This window comes from Nelumbo lutea, chromosome 1, assembly GCF_056320005.1.
Source record: "Nelumbo lutea isolate HS-2025 chromosome 1, American lotus-T2T, whole genome shotgun sequence".
Classification (NCBI taxonomy): domain Eukaryota; kingdom Viridiplantae; phylum Streptophyta; class Magnoliopsida; order Proteales; family Nelumbonaceae; genus Nelumbo; species Nelumbo lutea.
Genome location: NC_142684.1, coordinates 91,557,218 through 91,563,189, shown reverse-complemented (window position 1 = coordinate 91,563,189; position 5,972 = coordinate 91,557,218). Strand labels below are relative to the sequence as shown.

Sequence of the window (5,972 nt, the reverse complement as noted above, 5' to 3'; positions counted from 1 at the left end):
GGTATACTTGTACTTAATTTTGCTCAACCAAACAGGATTTCTGGAAGGTAAAGACCAAATGCTTGCCTATGTTTCACCTAGCTGGACGTTGACTACAAATACAATGGAAACACAAACGCAACCATCCCAAATAATGCTGATATATTTTGGTTGGCCTGAAATAGATATATATAGTCGTAGCTAAATACTTCGGTTGGCATCTCCATTAATAAGTTATGTTCAAGGTTTTGCAAAATGTTAAATGAAACTGTTTTTTCCTCTTGATGGAAGTTCAGTGGTTCAATTGTTTGCCAAATGGGTCATTGTATTTCTAATGTTATATATTTATCATAGTAAACAAATTATATATATATAATTTAAGGTAGTTATCATATGCAAATTTATAAATTTTAAGTATTAAAATAATTGTTCTATTATTAATATTTTTATATAAACTTATTGAGATCAAAAACCAATTTTTCTAGATTATTTATTCCATTAGTTTATAAAGTATTAATTTTAATTATTATTCATTTTATTTTTTATTTGGAGTTGTTGAACATAAATAAAATGTATTTATTTAAATTGTATGTGGACACAAAATTAATAAAAGTTAGTGTTTTTCATTTATTGTCACAAGAAGCAAGGTAGTTTAGTAGTTGAATGTTACATTTAAAGCTTGGTCATGAAATTAACTTGATGCGCATCTGTAGAGTTAATAAAATCAAAATAACATGTGCAAGTTTCAACTTTCTAAACCATCCTATCATTTTTTTTTCTTATTAATATTACATCAACCAAAAGATTAGAAATAAAATAATTAATTGATCATCTTGACCTAGACTGTGTTTTAATTCTTGCTACTATTTCCCAACATTTTCTTAGCATATTTCAGGCTTCAGCAGTTCACACTTCATGTGCGTTACTGTATACCTTATTTATGGTCATTTGAGATTTGAATTTAGTTACATTGATTGTATTTTTGAATTTATTTGATTTTTCCTAATATATCCATTCATATCTTAATTTTTTCCACTTTATTCATATGCACCAAAACATATCCTTGTCCCTTAAAACTACCTGTGTTTCTGATACGTTGAACTTTGATTGGAACTAGGAACCGACAATGTATATATCATACATGAACCGAAACATGGTTCATATATTCAAGCAATTCCGGTCACTGGGCATCTTCACAGCTCTAAGGCAGTTTTGTTTCCCTAAGACCTAGGAGCCTGAGTGCCCAATGGAGAAAAAGGTAGAATGGTTTCAGTTCTTATTTGACTTCTAATATCACAACTAATTCTAGTTAAGTCTAATATTCTTTCTGGGTCTCCAAATTCCGAAAGGGATATTTGCAGCACGGTCTACATGACTGAATGGTATAAGCAACTTCCAGGTTACCAACCACCGAATGGCAGCTTTACAATTACACAGTCAAGAGAGAAAATATGAATTGGAATGCTTGAGATCATCTCGAATTTGTATGATCTGGATCATCAACAGTTTGAACTCAGACATAAGAAGCAATAGATATGGTAATATAATATTATTTTCATGTGTCATGGTAATATAATATTATTTTCATGTGTCATGAAGTATAAGTACAGAAAATGAGGTTGGGGGGGGGGGGGAGGTTGAAAATATCTTTCTCCTTCTAACTCAGCTTAGATGTGATCTGAATGTTCTTACACCTGCATTATATACATGTACACTAATGTAATATGATGATAGGAAGTGGATAAGATACACATTGCAACAAATACCTAAAATTAAACAAAACCTGGTCATCTCCATGCAGAAGAAACTATCAACATTTTGTCCTCCCATCCAAAGTGGAGTGCTCCTTCCTCTTTCTTCACTGTGTACCTATCACAGTATTGCTTTAGAAGTTTCTGGACTCCATTTCCCTGCAACCTCATACCTTTCAATCCTATCTTTGCCTTCACATGCCACAATGTTGACTATATCTCGTGCTAGACACTGCCTTTCAACATTCATTCTATCTGGGCTCTCCCTTGGCAGTGTTGCATCAAGTGAGTTAAACACAGCTGTGTAGTAGTTGTATGCCTCAATAAACCTTGGAAAGAAAGGAGCAGTATTAGCATTCATGTCTTGCTCGATCACTGTTACTAGCTTTGGATTTAAACTCTTGACCATACGGAGGAGCTGATCCCTCTGGTTTACTGTTGAGACACTCTCATCAGGCATGTGGTGGAGCTGAAAGGAAAAGTTGACAATGACAGCTTCACCAGGTTGGCAATCCAGCTTAGATGGGGTAACATCTGCAGTTTTTGCTGCTAATGCTTGGAATTCAAAAGGTAATTTGACTGCCTCTGCAAGATTCTCAAGTCTTTGTCCAATGACCTTCAAGCCACCAACTGCACGTTGCACAGACTCTGGGTCATCAACCACTGTTATCTTAATGTTTTGTGGTTTGCTTGGTTGAATTGCAAGAGCTTGTAGCAGCTGTATGTACTGGGTCCCTTGGTTTATGTCGAAGTCAATAATATGGACCCTTCTTTCATCCTTGATTGCTTCTGCTATTGCAGTATTTGCTGCCACCACTCCAAACTTGAAATAAGGGCAAACTTCAAAGAGGACTTGCATGGCTGATAACTGGTCAGAGGAGGGTGGCTCCTTGCATTTTAGAGCCTTATAGAGTCCTTTTCCTGATGCAGCCATACGTGCTGCAAGGCCTTCTACCATATATGCTGCTATCCTCTGGGGAGGATCTCCTTGGATTGAGACCACCCGGCGAAGTTCAGTTATCATGGCTGATGCTTCCTCCATGTTGCCTTCTGAAATTGCAACAGCACAATCAAAAAACAACTGCTTAGGCGTTGGGGTTCTAGAAGAGTGTGGGGGGGAGACAGGAGGTATCATGGGCATCTCTGGCACCTTCTTATTGCTGCTAGTGCCACTGAGATTAGAGTCTGAGGATGAAGATTCCTTTGGTGAATTGATGAATAATAAATCCTTTATGGGGTCGGTCCATTCACCATCAATATCCATGTTTTGGTCCATACCAAACACATCATCATCATCATCATTATCATTAAGGAGTGCATTCTCCAGTTCTTGAAGCTTTAACCTAACCTCATCATCATCATAGTCTAGTGTTCCATTATCTGGGTTCTGATCATCCAAGTATCCTGACAAACAATAAGATTGATAGGCAACAGGATGTCTCATGGCTGTGAAAGAGTTAACTGAGTTTTGTGTGCTAACTAAAGCACTTGAGGTAGTCACAATCTGGTAAGAGGAGCCACCTTGAGTGTAGAAAATAGTTCCTGGAATGGCATTCTTAGCTGGGCAGAGGAACTCCATTTGTGATTTAGGAAATTCTTCTGTAGGAGGGTCAAACTGTCAGAGAGGTTTCGTTGGTTGTTACTCTCAAAGGAGTAAGAGTTAGCTCTATATTTGAACTGAATATCTGAAGTGATAAACTGGACTTGCCACTGCTACCTTTAAGCTTGTAGAGTTTTGATTTGTTATATGAAGTAGCAGATGGATCTATACAACCTAACTAAAGTGTATTCTTTTAAACCAATGACAGTTATGGATAAATGATTTTTGAACCAAAAACAATCTGAGTGTGTTATCACCAAGTGTCGCATGTCCAATGGGCATTAACTGATTATAATTATTGAATGCAGAAAGAATCAAATAGGTCTCTCTCTATCTCTTCAAGTTGGATTATTGCAAGTCTATAGCAATAACTGTGTATCACATAGAAATCCTTTGAAGCTGCTAGAAAACCTGGACCAAACATAAGGAATGGGAAAAATTAATGGCTCAGCAGCTTATAGTAGTAAAGCATGTATAAAACATAGATGGAAACATCAATTCCACAGTTCACAAACATAACACGTAAGAAAGAACATAGCTATATTAGTCTTCATTTGGAGATTTACAGTGGCACTAAACTTCAGGTAAACAAAAGTGCTCATACTCAGTGATTTGTTCTGTTTCTTCAGTCCAGGTCAAAATGGTACATACTGGGCATCTATCCTATGCTACGTGAAAGACTAAAATTGATGAAAGTTTTGGTCATTTTTCAATTGTAATTCATCATTTCCTATTTTCATCAATCTTCCTCCTGCCATCATGAGTCCTTGAATTGTAAGCTTTTTCTTAAATAATTGCCTCTTCTGCAACTTGTAGCTAGCCAATTTTCCCCAACCTAACTATGGCTATTAATATCTCTCTCACTAGCATTGCCATTGCTCCAGATCTGCAATGATCTTCTTCTCTGTCATGATTATGACCTCTTTTCTCTTCATTATAAAATTTTGCTTTAGGATATAGGGGTACTGCTCCTAGATACTTTCTATGTTTCTCCAAGTGTTAACATATGTTGACAGGAAACATTTGCCGAAACAAGTTATATACAGTAAAACATGTCCTTGTACACAGTTCTAAAATATGCATAAATACACAATTCACAAAGTTTGTACTATGTACTCCATTAAATTGATCTATAAAATCAATCATATGTTCTGAAAGATACAGAAATAATGTTGACCTGGTGTCTTATGATTTGTTTCATAACAAGACAAATCTTTAATGTTCCTGTAACCTTAGAAGCTACTTCTTGCTATTGTGAGCAAAGATGAGAAACCACTCATCCAATCTTGTTGGGTAAATTAGATGCAATTTAGTAGAGCCAAATTTAATGCTATAGATGAAGGTATCAGCTGGCTGAGCTGGTAAAGTCAGTAGATATAGTTCCCATTTCCCACTGACCTGGAATCAAATCCTGCCTTTACCCTTCCCGCCCCTCCCCCTTCCCAAGTTGCCTAGGATCAAAAAAAAAAAAAAAGAAGAAAAAAAAAAACAAATTAAGGCAACAGACGGGAAGGATATTCAATTTTCCAATAATAAGAAAATTACACACACAACAGGGGGTAGCCTTCCCCTAAACCCCTAGACTCCCACAACCCAAGTGAAGGTGAGACTCGATCCCAGGTCTCCGCTATTATCAACTAGAGACTTTACCAGCAGGCTTTCTGGCACCTTCATGTAGAACAGGATTCATGTAATTTATCGCATAAGGCTTAGATAATGATCGTGAAATATATATATTTTTAATTTTGTTACAATTTACAAAGGTTACTATTTTTACTTTATGCAACACAGGATAATAGAAGTTTTTTTTTTTTCTCTTTTGAAATATCATATTTCTCATGTAGCAAGCGAGTTCCATTAAAAAGCATATCAATCAAGATTACAGTTTCTACCGTTCCAATTCATTTGGCCAAAACATGAATATTGTTTTGAGATACTACATTTAACTTTTTCAACTGACTTAGGTTGTCCTAGGCATTCATAACCAGGCAGCCCTCAAAGTAAAGAAATTTCTAACTGAAAGAAAGAAGCAACTAAATATTAAGAAAGTGTAAATATCTAACTGATTTTGTTACAGAGGGAAAAATTTCCCTAAACCACATGAGTCAATAAACAGACCATAATTGCTGTGAAATAAAGGAAAAAGCATTCCTTTCTAGTAGAACTAAATATGCAAATTTAAGGAGACTATAAGGATAACGAGAAAGGACGCAATCAGGCGCCGGTAAGAAAGTTGTCCAGAAGTGAATCAATATCCCCATGGTAATTTACGAATTAGAAGAAATTTGAAAAACAAAGAATGAAAAGAAAGCAGAAGAAGAGAACATTGCCAATGTTAATTGAGAACAAGTCAACTAATCAAAATAAGCAAAAATATTAAAGCTACTCCAAAGATACCATGGTAGATTACCTGATGAAGAAGGCGGGCATCAAGAGGCAGGAGAGAACACATCAGCAGTCTAATTCTGAATTTCAGAGATACCCAGATGGAGAGAAACAACAAAAGAAAGGAAGAAGGAACAGAAGCTTGGAATAAGCCAGAAGTTAAAGCTTCAAGGCGCTTTTATGGGATCTTCACATTAAAAAATTGCAGATTTGAGAGGTTTGGTTGGTAAAAAGCAACAAAGAATAGAAGAGAACGA

At 36.0% G+C, this 5,972-nt stretch overlaps 1 pseudogene; it reads right to left on the bottom strand.

The window, feature by feature from the left end:
- Positions 1–1,543: 1,543 nt before the first annotated feature.
- LOC148876112 (scarecrow-like protein 1 pseudogene) lies at positions 1,544–3,454 on the bottom strand (annotated as a pseudogene).
- Positions 3,455–5,972: the final 2,518 nt, after the last annotated feature.